The sequence below is a fragment of the Dendrobates tinctorius genome, unplaced genomic scaffold, assembly GCF_039654945.1.
Source record: "Dendrobates tinctorius isolate UK_male_01 unplaced genomic scaffold, ASM3965494v1 ptg000126l, whole genome shotgun sequence".
NCBI lineage: Eukaryota > Metazoa > Chordata > Amphibia > Anura > Dendrobatidae > Dendrobates > Dendrobates tinctorius.
In genome coordinates this window covers 16,178,994-16,194,346 of record NW_027361794.1, presented here as the reverse complement: position 1 = coordinate 16,194,346, position 15,353 = coordinate 16,178,994, and the positions used below count along the sequence as shown (strand labels likewise).

The following is a 15,353-nucleotide window of genomic DNA, read 5'->3' as shown; positions in this document are numbered from 1 at the left end:
AAAGATAACCCCCGCTCAAGAACCCTCTTTTCTATATCTGACAAATTATATGAGGACAAATTAATTATCTGATTACCATTGTCCCCATTAAACAGAACCCTCATTTTTGATTGTTTGTCCACTCCCGTAATTTGTATGGTGCTAGGCCCCTGGTTTCTAAAAAAGAGGCTGAAGAGCAAGCTGAGGAGGAGGGAGAATTTACTACAGAATTTGTTTCTGGCTTTTTGGGGAAGGTCCTTACAGAGTAGCGCTCGGTGTCCTGCCATCTTCTGAAATTACCCCTACGTCCACGTCCCTTGTTTCTAAAGTATGGTCTAGAGGTATATGATTTAGGACCTCCTTCAGCATCAGAGGATTCAATATCTGAGGATGAGATGTCACCAGGAATACCCCTCGGGGCAAGGGCAGGGTATGCCCATTTTTCCCTGAACTCTGTTGAATCCCTAACAAATCGTTTATGCTTCCTTTCTTTAATAAAAAGTTGGTATTTCTCAACAGTATTCTTAAGATTTTCTTCCCTTGTTACGAAATCAGCAGCTGTTTTCAATTTAAGGGTTGCCTCAGTCAATTCCTTCACCCTCAATGAAGTCCTCTCTAGAGTTATTTTCTCTTCATCTAATAATATCTGCATTAACCGTACAGATGATGCAGTAATCTCCTCCTCCCACCTTACAAGTAAAGATGGAGTCCTACACCTTGGAGCAGGTATTAGAGGTATCCTTAGACCACGCGGGACAATCTTTTGTTTGATATAATTTTCCAGAGATTGTACCTCCCACCAAGACTTAATATTCTCTTTAAATGCCTCCAATAATTCAGAAAAAAGTGTTTTGAGAGAAGAGCCCGAAGCAGACAGAGTCAGATTCTACTTCAGAAAAAACCTCTCTTGCATCATCCAGCCATTTATTTGTGTCAATGGGTCCCGACAAAAACCCAGCCATACTCAAAGACAGACCTCAAAATAAATCAGTGGGATTATATATTCAATAATAACACCAGAAGCACAAAAAAGAATAACCCCTAAAATTTAGCTTTTAATTCAATGACTAAAAACATTAGTGAAAATGACTCAAAGAAGGAGTAGTAGAGGACAAAAATGAAGGGAGAAGAAATACTGTTTTTAGTTCTCTTCAGTATTCAAAATAATGGGCCAATGGCTAAGTTACCCTAGTCAGCCCTAGTTTCACCCTTCCTAGCCGCGGAGGTTGGCACCCTAGTTGTAGACGATATGGCGCCCCCGCTCAACGTCGGTATCCCTAATAACCCCTACGTCTCCCTACATATACAAAAAGGGACACAAAAAAAGAAACACACACACACTTATAGTACCGAAAAAAATATAGAGACAAAATTAGTCTCATAGATAATACTAAATTGCTCTGAACTTATCTCGTAGTATTTCTAATAGTATAAGAACCCCAAAAAGACTTATCTCGGAGTCAAAACAATATAATGGGGTTAATATCCAGCAGCTTGGAGAAGGACTTATCTCGTAGTCACAAAAATGCTAATAAGCTGCAAATGGCAGACCCAATTACCAGATAGCAAAATTAAAAAACGGCTACAAGAAAAAGCACATCAACTTGAATAAATATTGCACACTAGAGGCAGTGAAAAAGCCTATATAGCACTTACGGCAGCCATTACCTTGCAAGTGAGGGTACAATCACCCTAATTCACAAAAATACAGTAAAAAATAATAAGGCTACCATATTCATCTCTGATTATACAGCGTGGTACACCAATATTCAAATAGCAATGCATACAAAGTCACATAGCATAATTGCTCAATAGATTAAATCTAAATAGATAGTACCACCGCAGGATCTGCCAAAAATGATGTACAACATTATACTTATCAGCCACTTGATGCATATGGAAACCCGACGCGTTTCCCCCTCTTAGTCCTCTGAGGGTTCATCAGGGGTCAAAAAGTGGGGTCTCATTACCCCTGGCCGAGAGAACAATGCAGTATGCGGCTTTACTCCAAGCGCGTTCGCCGCCATTGTTTAAAGATGCCGCGCCGATATAGAACGCCCACTTCCGGTTTCCAAAATCCAAAATGGAGGTCTAAACCGGAAGGTTTTCGTGTTATAGAGAGAGTGCAGCCCGCGGTCAGACAGGGAGATTGGGATAATAGAATCTTACAGCGGGAGACACGCTGGATTTTTTGGCTTGAATCACAGAGTCCAAAAGGCCTTAATGAACAGCTAAATTTCAGTAGTTATCTATAATCAGTGTGTTTCACAATTTCCCAGCCAGCTCCTTATAGGGTTTTTGATAATTTGGTCGGTATATTATTACTATTGGAATTTTTTATTATTTTTCATTTATTCTATGTAGGGATACAATTATTTTACTCCATGCCTTTGAGGACTATTGTTATCTATTTTTTTGAAGTTTTGGGCGTTCTGAATAATGAGGCTGTTGAATTAATCGGCCGCATATTGTTTGCGAGATATGGTGTTTCTGTTGAGAGGGACGTATTGTCCTATTTTGTTCCAGGCACCATTTTGTGAATCCCTGTTTCTATCCGTGCTGTCTAGTAAGGTGCGCGGCGTCTATGCTATCCAGGTAGCTGCTGCACCGCATGTCCGTCCTCAATATGATCCCTTCCAGTTTAGACCTCCATTTTGGATTTTGGAAACCGGAAGTGGGCGTTCTATATCGGCGCGGCATCTTTAAACAATGGCGGCGAACTCGCTTGGAGTAAAGCTGCATACTGCATTGTTCTTTCGGCCAGGGGTAATGAGACCCCACTTTTTGACCCCTGATGAACCCTCAGCGGACTAAGAGGTGGAAACACGTCAGGTTTCCATATGCATCAAGTGGCTGATAAGTATAATGTTGTACATCATTTTTGGCAGATCCTGCGGTGGTACTATCTATTTAGATTTAATCTATTGAGCAATTATGCTGTGTGACTTTGTATGCATTGCTATTTGAATATTGGTGTACCACGCTGTATAATCAGAGATGAATATGGTAGCCTTATTATTTTTTACTGTATTTTTGTGACTTAGGGTGATTCTACCCTCACTTGCAAGGTAATGGCTGCCGTAAGTGCTATATAGGCTTTTTCACTGCCTCTAGTGTGCAATATTTATTCAATGTGATGTGCTTTTTCTTGTAGCCGTTTTTTAATTTTGCTATCTGGTAATTGGGTCTGCCATTTGCAGCTTATTAGCATTTTTGTGACTACGAGATAAGTCCTTCTCCAAGCTGCTGGATATTAACCCCATTATATTGTTTTGACTCCGAGATAAGTCTTTTTGGGGTTCTTATACTATTAGAAATACTACGAGATAAGTTCATAGCAATTTAGTATTATCTATGAGACTAATTTTGTCTCTATATTTTTTTCGGTACTATAAGTGTGTGTGTGTTTCTTTTTTTGTGTCCCTTTTTGTATATGTAGGGAGACGTAGGGGTTATTAGGGATACCGACGTTGAGCGGGGGCGCCATATCGTCTACAACTAGGGTGCCAACCTCCGCGGCTAGGAAGGGTGAAACTAGGGCTGACTAGGGTAACTTAGCCATTGGCCCATTATTTTGAATACTGAAGAGAACTAAAAACAGTATTTCTTCTCCCTTCATTTTTGTCCTCTACTACTCCTTCTTTGAGTCATTTTCACTAATGTTTTTAGTCATTGAATTAAAAGCTAAATTTTAGGGGTTATTCTTTTTTGTGCTTCTGGTGTTATTACTGCTGCAGACTTCCTCATGCCTGCGCACTGCAGGCACTGAGGAAGCCAGCTCCCTGCAGGCCCCCGAAGGCCCCCGTCGCCATCTTGGATTCGGGGGCCTGCAGGGAAGGAGCCCCCCGCAGCAGCGCTGCACATTGCGCTGTTGTGGGGGGCTCAGGGAAGCACGGAGGGAGCCCCCTCCCTGCCGATGCTTCCCTTTAACCCCCGGTACACCGCGGTGACCCCACATCTTTTCCGGGACATTTCAGCTATTTTGAACAGCTGACATGTGCCTGCAATATTCACGAGTATAATCGCGATCCACCCACGACTATTAACTAGTTAAAATGTTTTTATTGTATAAAAGCGCCAAAACATAAAAAAGATATAAATGAGGGGTATCGCTGTCATCGTACTGACCCGAAGAAGAAAACCACTTTATCAATTTTACCACATGCGGAATGGTTTAAAGGCCCCCCCAAAAGAAATAAGACCTCACATGACTCTGGGGGCCAAAATATGGAAAAATTATTGCTCTCAAAATATAGTGATGCAAAAACTATTTTTTGCAATAAAAAGTGTCTTTTAGCGTGTGACAGCTGCCAAACATAAAAACCAGCTATAAGTAGTAAATCAAACCCCCCGTTATCACCCCCTTAGTTAGTTGCAAAATAATAAATTTAAAAAAAGTATTTATTTCCATTTTTCCAGGGTTGGGATTAGGGTTAGGGCTAGGGTTATGGTTGGGGTTAGGGTTGAGGGAGTATTGGGGTTAGGTTTGGAGTTAGAATTGTGGTGTTTCCACTGTTCAGGCACATCAGGGGCTCTCCAAACGCGACATGGCATCCAATCTCAATTCCACCAATTTTGCGTTGACAAAGTCAAATGTCGCTCGTTCCATTCCGCGCTCTGCCATGCGCCGAACAGTGGTTCCCCCCCACATATGGGGTATCAGCGTACTCAGGACAAATTGCAGAATATCGTTTGGGGTCCAATTTCTCCTGTTACCCTTGGGAAAACAAAAACAAAACAAAAAAAATTGGACCTGAAATAATTTTTTTGTGAAAAAAATGTAAATGTTCATTTTTTTTAAACATTAATAGAATTCATGTGAAGCACCTGAAGGGTTAATAAACTTCTTGAATGTGGTTTTGAGCACCTTGAGGGGTGCAGTTTTTAGAATGGTGTCACTTTTGAGTATTTTCATATAGACCCCTCAAAGTGACTTCAAATGTAATGTGGTCTCCACAAAAATGATGTTGTAAAAATGGTTAACTTTTAACCCTTATAACTTCCTAACAAAAAAAATTTGGTTACAAAATTATGCTGATGTAAAGTAAACATGTGGGAAATGTTACTTAAGTATTTTGTGTGACATATCTCTGTGATTTAAGGGCATGAAAATTCAAATTTGAAAAATTGTGACATTTTCACCAAATTTCCATTTTTTTCACGAATAAACCCAAGTTATATCAAAGAAATGTTACCACTAACATGAAGTACAATATTTCACGAGAAAACAATATCAGAATCATCGGGATCCATGGAAGCATTCTAGAGTTACTACCTCATAAAGGGACAGTGGTCAGAATTATAAAAATTGGCCCGTCATTAAGGTGCAAACCACCCTTGAGGGTAAAGAGGTTAAAGAAGCAGGTCTCCTATACTTGTAATGCAAATACACTAAGTGTATGGGCTGACATACATTTCCCCCTGGGGGGAACACATCAACCTACTGTGTAAATATTTTTTTTACGGCCATCATAAACTCTCTTGCAAAAAAGTATAGTGGCTGTTGCATCACGGAACACATTCATCTTTGTGTTCTATTGGTGGTGTCTGAAGAGATGTGGAGTATGGCTTCTGAAAAATGTTTTCCCAGTTTAAAGGAGTGGGTCTCCCCAGGGGGGTTACACCTCAACATCCTACCCTGGGAGGCACACCTCCACATACTCTGTAAACATTTTTGGAACTGGCAGCATAAACACCTTTGAAAAAAATTACTTGGCAGTTTCATCACGGAACACGTTCACACTGGTGATTCCGTGGTGGTGTCTGAAGAGACGTGGAGGATGGCTTCTGAAATTTTTTTTCCCAGTTAAAAGGAGCGGGTCTAATATACTTGTAATGCCCATACACTAAGTGTAATACACTAATATTTTCCCCTGGGAGGTACACTTCAACATACTGTGTTAACATTTTTTTTTAAAGGGCATCAAAATAACCCTTTAGACAATAAGTTGGTTGTTGCATCATGGACCATGGTGATCTAGTGGTGGTGGATGATGAGGATGAGGATAACACCAAATAGCCAAAATCAGGAAGCGTATACCATTGTGTGGGTGTGAAGAGGTGCATGGGCATACACCTCCCAAAAAAAGACACTGTATTGGAGGTTATGTTTCGCTGTTATTCGGTGGTGTAATGAAGTCTGGCACAATCCAGCCCTTGTTCATTTTTATAGGAGTCAGCCTGTCAGCGTTTTCAGTTGACAGACGGATGCGCTTATCAATTATAATTCCACTAGCAGCACTAAAAACACGCTACTGGCAGGGCAGATCATGACCTACAAGGTGTAGAGAGCCAGTTCATGCCACGTGTCCAGCTTGGATACCCAATAATTAAAAGGCACAGAGGAATAACAGAGGATGTTGGTATGGTCAGCAAGGTACTCCCTCAGCGTCTTCCTGAACTTTGCACTCCGTGTGAGAGTACCCTGCACCTCTGGCCAGGGTGATGGGAGGGTCTGAGAAAACTTTCCCAGAACTTTACAAGTGTTCCCATGCCTCTGCTGGATTGGACTTGTGTCTATCTTACCTCTACTCCTTGGTTGTTCAATGAACTGTGACCTCTACGGCCAGTGTTTTCAGATGGGAATTTTTTTTAATAATGGCTCTCTGGTACTGCAACATTTTAGTACATCTGCCTCTGGAAGAAGGGATTGAATGTTCTCTTTGTAGCGTGGGTTAAGAAGTGTCACCAACCAGTAATGACTGTCACCGAAAATTTTGATAATGCGAGGGTCACGGGAAATGCATCACAACATAAAATCTGCCATGGGTGCCAGACTGCTAACATGCAAGACTTCTGTGTCCTCACCAACAGGACGACTGACCAAGGTGTCCACCTCCTCTTTGTCCTCAGGCCATCCACGCTGAACGGCCGGTATGACAGTTGTGCTTGCAGTGCCATCTATAGCGCATGAAAGTAGCTCCTGTTCTTCCTCCTCCTCTTCCTCATTGTCAAGCAATCCATGTTGGGATGACATGAGGCTGGGCTGTGTGTAATCCCCCTGTATGGTTTCTTGCTCCATCTCATCATGATCCGCCTGCAGTGTATCCTCTTTCATTGTGAGCAGAGAGCTTTTCAGAATGCAGACAAGGAGGATTCTGATAATAATAATGGTGTCATCGTTGCTCACCAACTTGGTGGAGTACTCAAAATTTTGTAGGATGTTTCTTATGTCTGACATCCATGTCCAATCCTTAGGTCTTATGTGTGGAGTCTGAACTGAATACTAATGGCCTTGTTGATGATAGTAGTCAACAACTGCTCTCAACTGCTCACAAATCCTTATGCAGTGTAGAGTGTAGAGTTCCAACATGTGGGGACATCACACACCAGTTGGTGAGCCGGAAGCTGCAAATGCTGCTGAAGCACGGCAAGAGAGGCTGAAGCTGTAGCTGACTTTCTAAAATGGACACACATTGACACGCTTTGACAAGCAGATCTGTCAGCTCCTGGTAGGTTTTGAGAAACCACTGAACCACGAGGTTAAGCACATGGGCCAAGCATGGTACGTGTGTGAGCTTGTCTCACCTCATAGCTGCCACCAGGTTCCTGCCATTGTCACACATGACCATGCCTAGCTGTAGGTTCAGTGGTGTCATCCACAGATCTGCTTGCTCTTTCAGAGTTGTCCACAACTCTTCAGCATTGTGCGGTTTCTGACCTAAGCATATTAGCTTCAGTGTTGCCACTTGGCTGAGGCAATACTGCAGTGCTTCGAGCTTGATTAATGTGCTCATTTTGGAGATGGAGGCTGAAAAGGAGGAGGAAGAGGAGTTGCAGGAGCTGTACACTGTGGGGGCAACCCTGATTGACGTAGGGCCCGCAATCCTCGGCCTCGGGAGGACGTGTTCCATCCCAAGTTCCGACTGAGTCTCAACTGCCACTATGTTATCCCAGTGTGCCGCCAGCTAAATTCTGTCCCTGCCCACAAGCACTTGTCCACGTGTCCGTGGTTAGGTGGACTTTCCCAGTAACAGCATTGTTGAGGGCATGGGCAATATTGTGGGACACGTGCTTATGTAATGCCGGGAAGACACATAGGGAGAAATAATGGCAGCTGGGGACTGAGTATCTTGGGACGGCTGCCACCATCAGGTTGCGGAAAGCTTCTGTTTCCATGAGCCTAAAAGGCAATATTTTGAGCGCAAGCAGAAGATAAATGTGTGAATTTAGTACTGTGGCCTGTGGGGCATTGGCTGCGTATTTCCGCTTGCGTTCCAATGACTGGGGTATGGACAACTGAAGGCTGTGCTGGGAAAAGTACGTGGACGTGCTTGCTTATGGAGGTAGATGAGTGTGTACAACGACAGATGCAGGGCAGGAGGCATCTTCGCAGTCACTATGGACAGGGGATTGGCTTCCACGTGCAACAGCGGAAGAAGCAGTGGTGTCACCTGGAGACAGTGTTCCTTGACCCTGGGGCTTGGGCCACAAAGTTGGGTGCTTTGCTGCCATGTGTCTGATCATGCTGGTGGTGATCAGGCTGGTAGTTTTGCTACCCCTGCTGATGCGGTCACGACAGGAGGTGCAAATAACCTTTTTGGGCTTATCGGCAGAGTCCTTAAAAAACAACCAGACTCAGGAAGACCTAACAGTTGGACTGGTAACTGGGATGGCCGCCACCATCGGTTGCGGAAAGTTCCGTTTTCACAAGCCTAAAAGACATCATTTCAAGCACAAGCAGACGAGAAATGTGTGAATTTAGTACTGTGGCCTGTGGGGCGTTGGCTGCGTATTTCTGCTTGCGTTTCATTGACTGTGGTATGGACAACTGAAGGCTGCAAGGGACAAGTATGTGGACGTGCTTGCTGATGGTGGTAGTTGAGTGTGTGCAACGGCAGGTGCAGGGCGGGAGGCATCTTCGGCAGGCACCATGGACAAGGGATTGACTTCCACACACAACAGCGGAAAAAGCAGTGGTGTCACCTTCAGACAGTGTTCCTTTACCCTGGGGTTCGGCCCACAAAGTTTTGGGTGCTTTGCTGCCATGTGCCTGAACATGCTGGTGGTGCTCAGGCTAGTAGTTTTGCTAGCCCTGCTGACGCAGGCATGGCAGGTGGTGCAAATAACCTTTTTGCGTTTATCGGCAGTCTTTAAAAAACAACCAGACTCAGGAAGACCTAACAGTTGGACTGGCAACTTCTGTCGTGTTGGTATAATAGGGAATGGTTGCCCGCCTTCTATCTTCAGCCACCTCACTGCTTCTTCCTGCCTGTTGGGGTGCTATGCCTCCCTCCCTCTGCGTGATGCTGTCCTTGCTTTGCATGTTCTTCTGAAAGGTTGGGTCAGTTACTACATATCATCCACCACCTTGTCTTCCACTTCCGCACCCTGATCCTGCTCCTGACTTTCTGGCAATTGTGTTTTATCATCGTCCACCTCTTGTGACACGTTCCCACCGTCGCGTTCATGTGAACATGGCTGCTCAAACACTTGGGCATCGCTACCTGCGATCTCATCTTGCCCTGCTTCAAGTGGACCAGGCCAGAGGCCCGAATCTATAAATGGAAAAGTGAACAGGTCTTTGGAGTGTCCAAGTGTGAGATCAGTTGTCTCCAGTCACTCGGCATGGTGGTAGGAAGGAGGATCAGGGTGAGGAATATCCAGTTCAGACTCACGGCCACTCAGACATGACCGTGTGGAAGACAGGGTGCTGGTGATGGTGGCAAAGTGACTGAAAGCATTATCCGCTATCCAGCCAACAACCTTTTAACACTGCTCTGGGTTAAATAGTGGTGTTCTGCAGTCCCCGAGTTATTTGGACAGGAAGGTTGGGCTAGAACATGTGGGTGTTTGTTGTGGCCCAATTTCAGCTTACCCATGGCTTCAGCCTCTACATGCACCATCACCATCACATCCACTTACCCGTCCCTTGCCACGCGCCTTGCCCATTTTAAATGGACTACAATATTTTCCACGTTCACTAAAAATGGCTGAATTGGGAGCAAAGTTATATGTGATCCGTGTGCAGGAAAACCACAGTTAATAATATCTGGACTGTAGGTAAAACATTTTTTTGTTTTTAGCAAACTGGTGTCAATAACTCGGGTAAAACACAGCCAAAAAGCAGTTGAATGGAGGCCTGAAATGCAACAATTTGTAACCCACAGATAGATGAGGCATCTTACGGAGATACAACACTGTTTAATATGTGGCCTGTATTTTTTGTTTTTTTAACGCAAAATAGGGTATAGAACTAGGGTAACAGACAGCAAAAACAGTTGAACGGATGCCTCAAATGCCACAACTTGTAGCCCACAGATAGATGAGGAGTCTGACGGAGATAGCCCACTTTCAAATATCTGGCCTGTATTTTTTTTGTTTTCATGCATAATAGTGTATAGAACTAGGGTAAGACACAGCAAAAACCGTTGAATGGAGGCTTGAAATGCCACATTTTATAGCCCACAGATAGATTGAGGCATCTGACTGAGATAGCCCAACTTCAATTATCTGACATGTATTTTTTTTTTTGCCCAGCTAAATTGTGTAGGCTGAAATATAACAAAAAAAATTCTATGGAGGCTTGAAATGGCACAATTGTGGGAGCAATGATATGTAATCCATGTGGGGGACAAAACCCAGTGTAAAATATCTGCCCTGTAGCTAAATATTTTTTTGGCAGCTAAATATTTTTGGGCAGCATAATGGTGTCAAGAAATTATATAAGACACTCTAAAAAATTTTTACAGTGCCACAAAAATGGCAGATTTTTCTGCGCACTTATATGTGATAAAAAAATGAGAAAAATGGTTGCACTCAAGTGCGTTAAGGCATATCAATATGAAATACATGAAGTGTGAATAGCATAATGGCTTTTGAAATTTAGAAAAAACACATGAGATACTTAGCACAAAATTTGACCAAAAAATTTGAGCCCATTCACCAACATCAAGGTAATCTCATGATCGAATGAGTCCCTGACCTGACTGCCTAGTGTGAACTGAACACTTACATCTGGCTATAATAACTTGGTAAAGCCTATATTATTAGCCCAAAGTACAAATATCACCTACTACGGCTGTCAGACATGTCATACTGTAAAGTTATCATGCAAAGAAAGAACTGCAACATATTAGAAAATATTACCAGCACACAAAAAACCTACAGGGTCGTTACATATAATATGATTCGGTAAGTTATATATACTTTTTAAGTGTTAAATATATAAAATCATGCAGTTATTACAACTTTCTGTGTAAAGACAAATCCATATGACTTTTTTTTTAATCAAATTCTGAGATAATTCTTCTTGATCGTTATTTGGTTGAGTCCCCCATAATCGATACAGGGTCGAAATGAGCCATCCTTTTTATTCACAAGGAAGAATCCAGCTCTGCCCCATGACGGTGACATTTTAACAAACGCCCTCGCTAGATTCTCTATAATATACTCGGGCTCGGGTCTCAGCCTGTGACAGCGGTTAGATTCGACCATGTGTAGGCTATGCGCCTAAAAGATGGATTGGACAGTCGGACGGCCTATAAGGTGGCAGCATTTCAACCTCCTTTTTCTCGAATGCATCAGCATACGTCCAACAGGCATGCCAGGAAAAATAGATGTAGAGGCCGGAGGTCGAGCACGATGAATGGGAACTAGAAAAATCTTGTGGCACTCTTGTCCCTAATGTAGTACTTGTCTGGATTATCAATCCAAGACAGGCTCGAGTTTTTGCAGCCATAACAGACCTAGAAGCAGAGGGTGAGACAGACCTGACAGCACATAAGAGGAATCTTCTCCGAGTGCAACATTTCTACCTGAAGTTTCACAGGCTCAGTAACAAAAAAAATGGTTTCGGAAAGAGGTTTTCCATCCACAGATGAAACCAACGGATCTACTAGACACTGGATCTGAATTTTATATCTCTCGACAATGCCCTGTTGGATTAGATTACTTTCAGAACCAGAGTCCAGGTAGGCTGACTCAACAAGAAGGATGTTGCCACAGGAAACAGATAGAGACAGAGTCAGCAATGGACAGGGGTGATTCTAGTCCAGTGTGTCCTCTCCAACAGACCTTAGGCTCTGGAGTTTCCTGGTTTCTCTGGGCAAGAGCAGATTATATGCTCAGGACTGTCACAATAGAAGGCAGAGATACAGATTGGCATAGCAGGTGCAGGTGGGAATGGCTTATTCATGGGCAGGCAGGTGCTGATGGACATGGCTGATATTCAGGTAGGTAAGTGGCCTGGAAGATATAACTAACACAGGCAGGCATGGATATACAGGACAGGTATACTGGGAAATGAGCACTGCGAGCATGCAAGGCAAAACTGACATGTTGCTCAGGCACTTCCCATCAGGTGGAAGTGCCTTAAATAATGTGTCCCCAGCGATTGGAGATGGTGGGATCACACGTGCACTCTAAACACAGTGCACAGGTATCTGTGAGCTGTGCATAGACCCTGGGCAGCAGCAGGAATACTGTGAGGGAGTGTAGGGCCCCGGCGGTGTGTAAGTTGGAGTCCCTGATGGGAAACAGGGGCGGCATGCAGAAGACCAGGCCTACATAATATGCAATATTCAATAAAATATTTAAAAAACCTGGAACTTTAGGAAACCTTATTTCAACAAATTAAGGAAAGAGCTTAATCATGTAGACTGGGACGATGTCATAGTAACTGGGGAATGTGATGATACAGCATTTAATCTTAAATATCCATTTATTTACATTAAGCCAGGAGGCATAGAATGTAATCTATATGCTGACTTTTGAATTTGTGTGTTTCTTTCTTCGGTTCATAGAATCATGGAATGGTAGAGTTGGAAGGGACCTTTTGGGCCATCTGGTCCAACCCCCTGCTCAAAGCAGGATTCACTAAATCATCCCAGTCAGATGTCTGTCCAGCCTCTGTTTGAAGACTTCTATTGAAGGAGAACCCACCACTTCTCGTGGCAGCCTGTTCCACTCATTGATCACCCTAACTGTCAAGAAGTTTTTCTCTAGTATCTAATCTGTGTCTCCTCCTATTCAGTTTCATCCCATTGCTTCTAGTCTTTCCTTGTGCAAATGAGAATAAAGTTGATCCTTCTACACTGTGACAGCCCTTGAGATATTTGTAGACAGCTATTAAGTCTCCTCTCAGTCTTCTCTTTTGCAAACTAAACATTCCCAAATCCTGCAACCGTTCCTCATAGGATGCTAATAATTGTATCCCAGGATCAAATACATACAGTGCCTTGCGAAAGTATTCGGCCCCCTGGAACTTTTCAACCTTTTCTCACATACCATGCTTCAAACATAAAGATACCAAATGTAATTTTTTGGTGAAGAATCAACAACAAGTGAAAACACAATTGTGAAGTTGAACGAAATTTATTAGTTATTTTAAATTTTTGTGGAAAAGTGGAGTGTGCAATATTATTCGGCCCTTTTATTTTCAGCGCAGCAAACTCACTCCAGAAGTTCATTGTGGATCTTTGAATGATTCAATGTTTTCCTAAATGACTAATGATGATAAATATAAGCCACCTGTGTGTAAATTAGTCTCTGTATAAATGCACCTGCTCTGTGATAGTCTCAGGGTTCTGTTTGATGCACAGAGAGCATCATGAAGACCAAGGAACACAACAGGCAGGTCCGTGATACTGTTGTGGAGAAGTTTAAAGAAGGATTTGGATAAAAAATGATTTCCAAAACTTTAAACATCCCAAGGAGCACTGTGCAAGCGATCATATTGAAATAAAAGGAGTATCATACGACTGCAAATCTACCAAGACCCGGCTGTCCCTCTAAACTTTCATCTCATACAAGGAGAAGACTGATCAGAGATGCAGCCAAGAGGCCCATGATCACTCTGGATGAACTGCAGAGATCTACAGCTGAGGTGGGACAGTCTGTCCATAGGACAACAATCAGTCGTACACTGCACAAATCTGGCCTTTATGGAAGAGTGGCAAGAAGAAAGCCATTTCTCAAAGATATCCATAAAAAGTGTTGTTTAAAGTTTGCAACAAGCCACCTGGGAGACACACCAAACATGTGCAAGAAGGTGCTCTGGTCAAAAGAAACCAAAATCAAATTTTTTTGGCAACAATGCCAAACGATATGTTTGATGTAAAGTCAACACAGCTCATCACCCTGAACACACCATCCCCACTGTCAAACATGGTGGTGACAGCATCATGGTTTGGGCCTGCTTTTCTTCAGCAGGGACAAGGAAGATGATTAAAATTGATGGGAAGATGGATGGAGCCAAATACAGGACCATTCTTGAAGAAAACCTGTTGGAGTCTGCAAAAGACCAGAGACTGGGACGGAGATTTGTCTTCCAACAAGACAAGGATCCCAAGCATAAAGCAAAGTCTACAATGGAATGGTTCACAAATAAATGTATCCAGGTGTTAGAATGGCCAAGTCAAAGCCCAGACCTGAATCCAATCGAGAAGCATGGGCAAGAATTTCAGTCTCTCGATGTACAAAACTGATAGAGACATACCCCATCTGACTTGCAGCTATAATCGCAGCAAAAGGTGGCGCACCAAAGTATTAAGTTAAAGGGGCTGAATAATATTGCACGCCCTACTTTTCAGTTTTTGAATTTCCACAAAAATTTAAAATAACCAATACATTTCGTTCAACTTCACAATTGTGTTCCACTTGTTGTTGATTCTTCACCAAAAATTTACATTTGGTATCTTTATGCTTGAAGCCTGATATGTGGGAAAAGGTTGAAAAGTTCCAGGGGGCCGAATACTTTTGCAAGGCACTGTATGCTCATAAATATAGTGCCATTACCTGGGTAAAAGAAAGCTCTATTGACCCCATATCTTCTTTTACCCAGGTAATGGCACCATATTTATGAGTATATGTATTTGATCCTGGGATACAATTATTAGAGTAAGGGCTGTATCCTCTACCTTTAGGGAGCGGGGTTTTGCTTTGGGGGTTTTTCAACTATATAGCACACATGCTTGATGAATAAATCCTTGAACCCGTACCCCTGCACCCCCTTAGGAGTTCTCTCTAATTTTGACAGACTTGTTCTTACATCTCCACTAGTAACACTTTTGTACCAGCACATTGCACTTTATCTTGCATTTGGTATTAAATTGTTTGTGTGCATCATAAAGCATTTCTTCTATTAATAATTTATATCAGCATATTGTCCCTTCTAGGCTTTTAGTATCATATTTAATAATTGTGCATTTGATACTATCTCTAGTGGTCCAACTTTATTCATTTTTACTCCCACCTCCTGGTCCCACATTTTTTTCATTTTCAACAACCTTGTGCTTCTTCCGCCCCCCTATTTTTTGGAGGTTTTTTTGCCCTTTAAGTTTTTATGCATATTTTTTATTGTTATAAACATTTATTTTTTTAAACTTACATTACTCTAGTTGGAATCTCTCCTTGTCTGGCGGCCACCAATCACT

General features: G+C 42.6%; 1 long non-coding RNA gene across 1 annotated transcript in view; it reads left to right on the top strand.

Annotated features, from left to right (window-relative positions):
• The window catches only part of LOC141047350 (uncharacterized), a 33,911-nt gene extending 20,900 nt beyond the window's left edge, over positions 1–13,011 (top strand). The window contains exon 2 of the long non-coding RNA XR_012219775.1: positions 12,723–13,011. This is a non-coding gene — a long non-coding RNA (uncharacterized lncRNA). The remainder of the gene's footprint in view (positions 1–12,722) is intronic.
• The last annotated feature ends 2,342 nt before the right edge of the window (positions 13,012–15,353 follow it).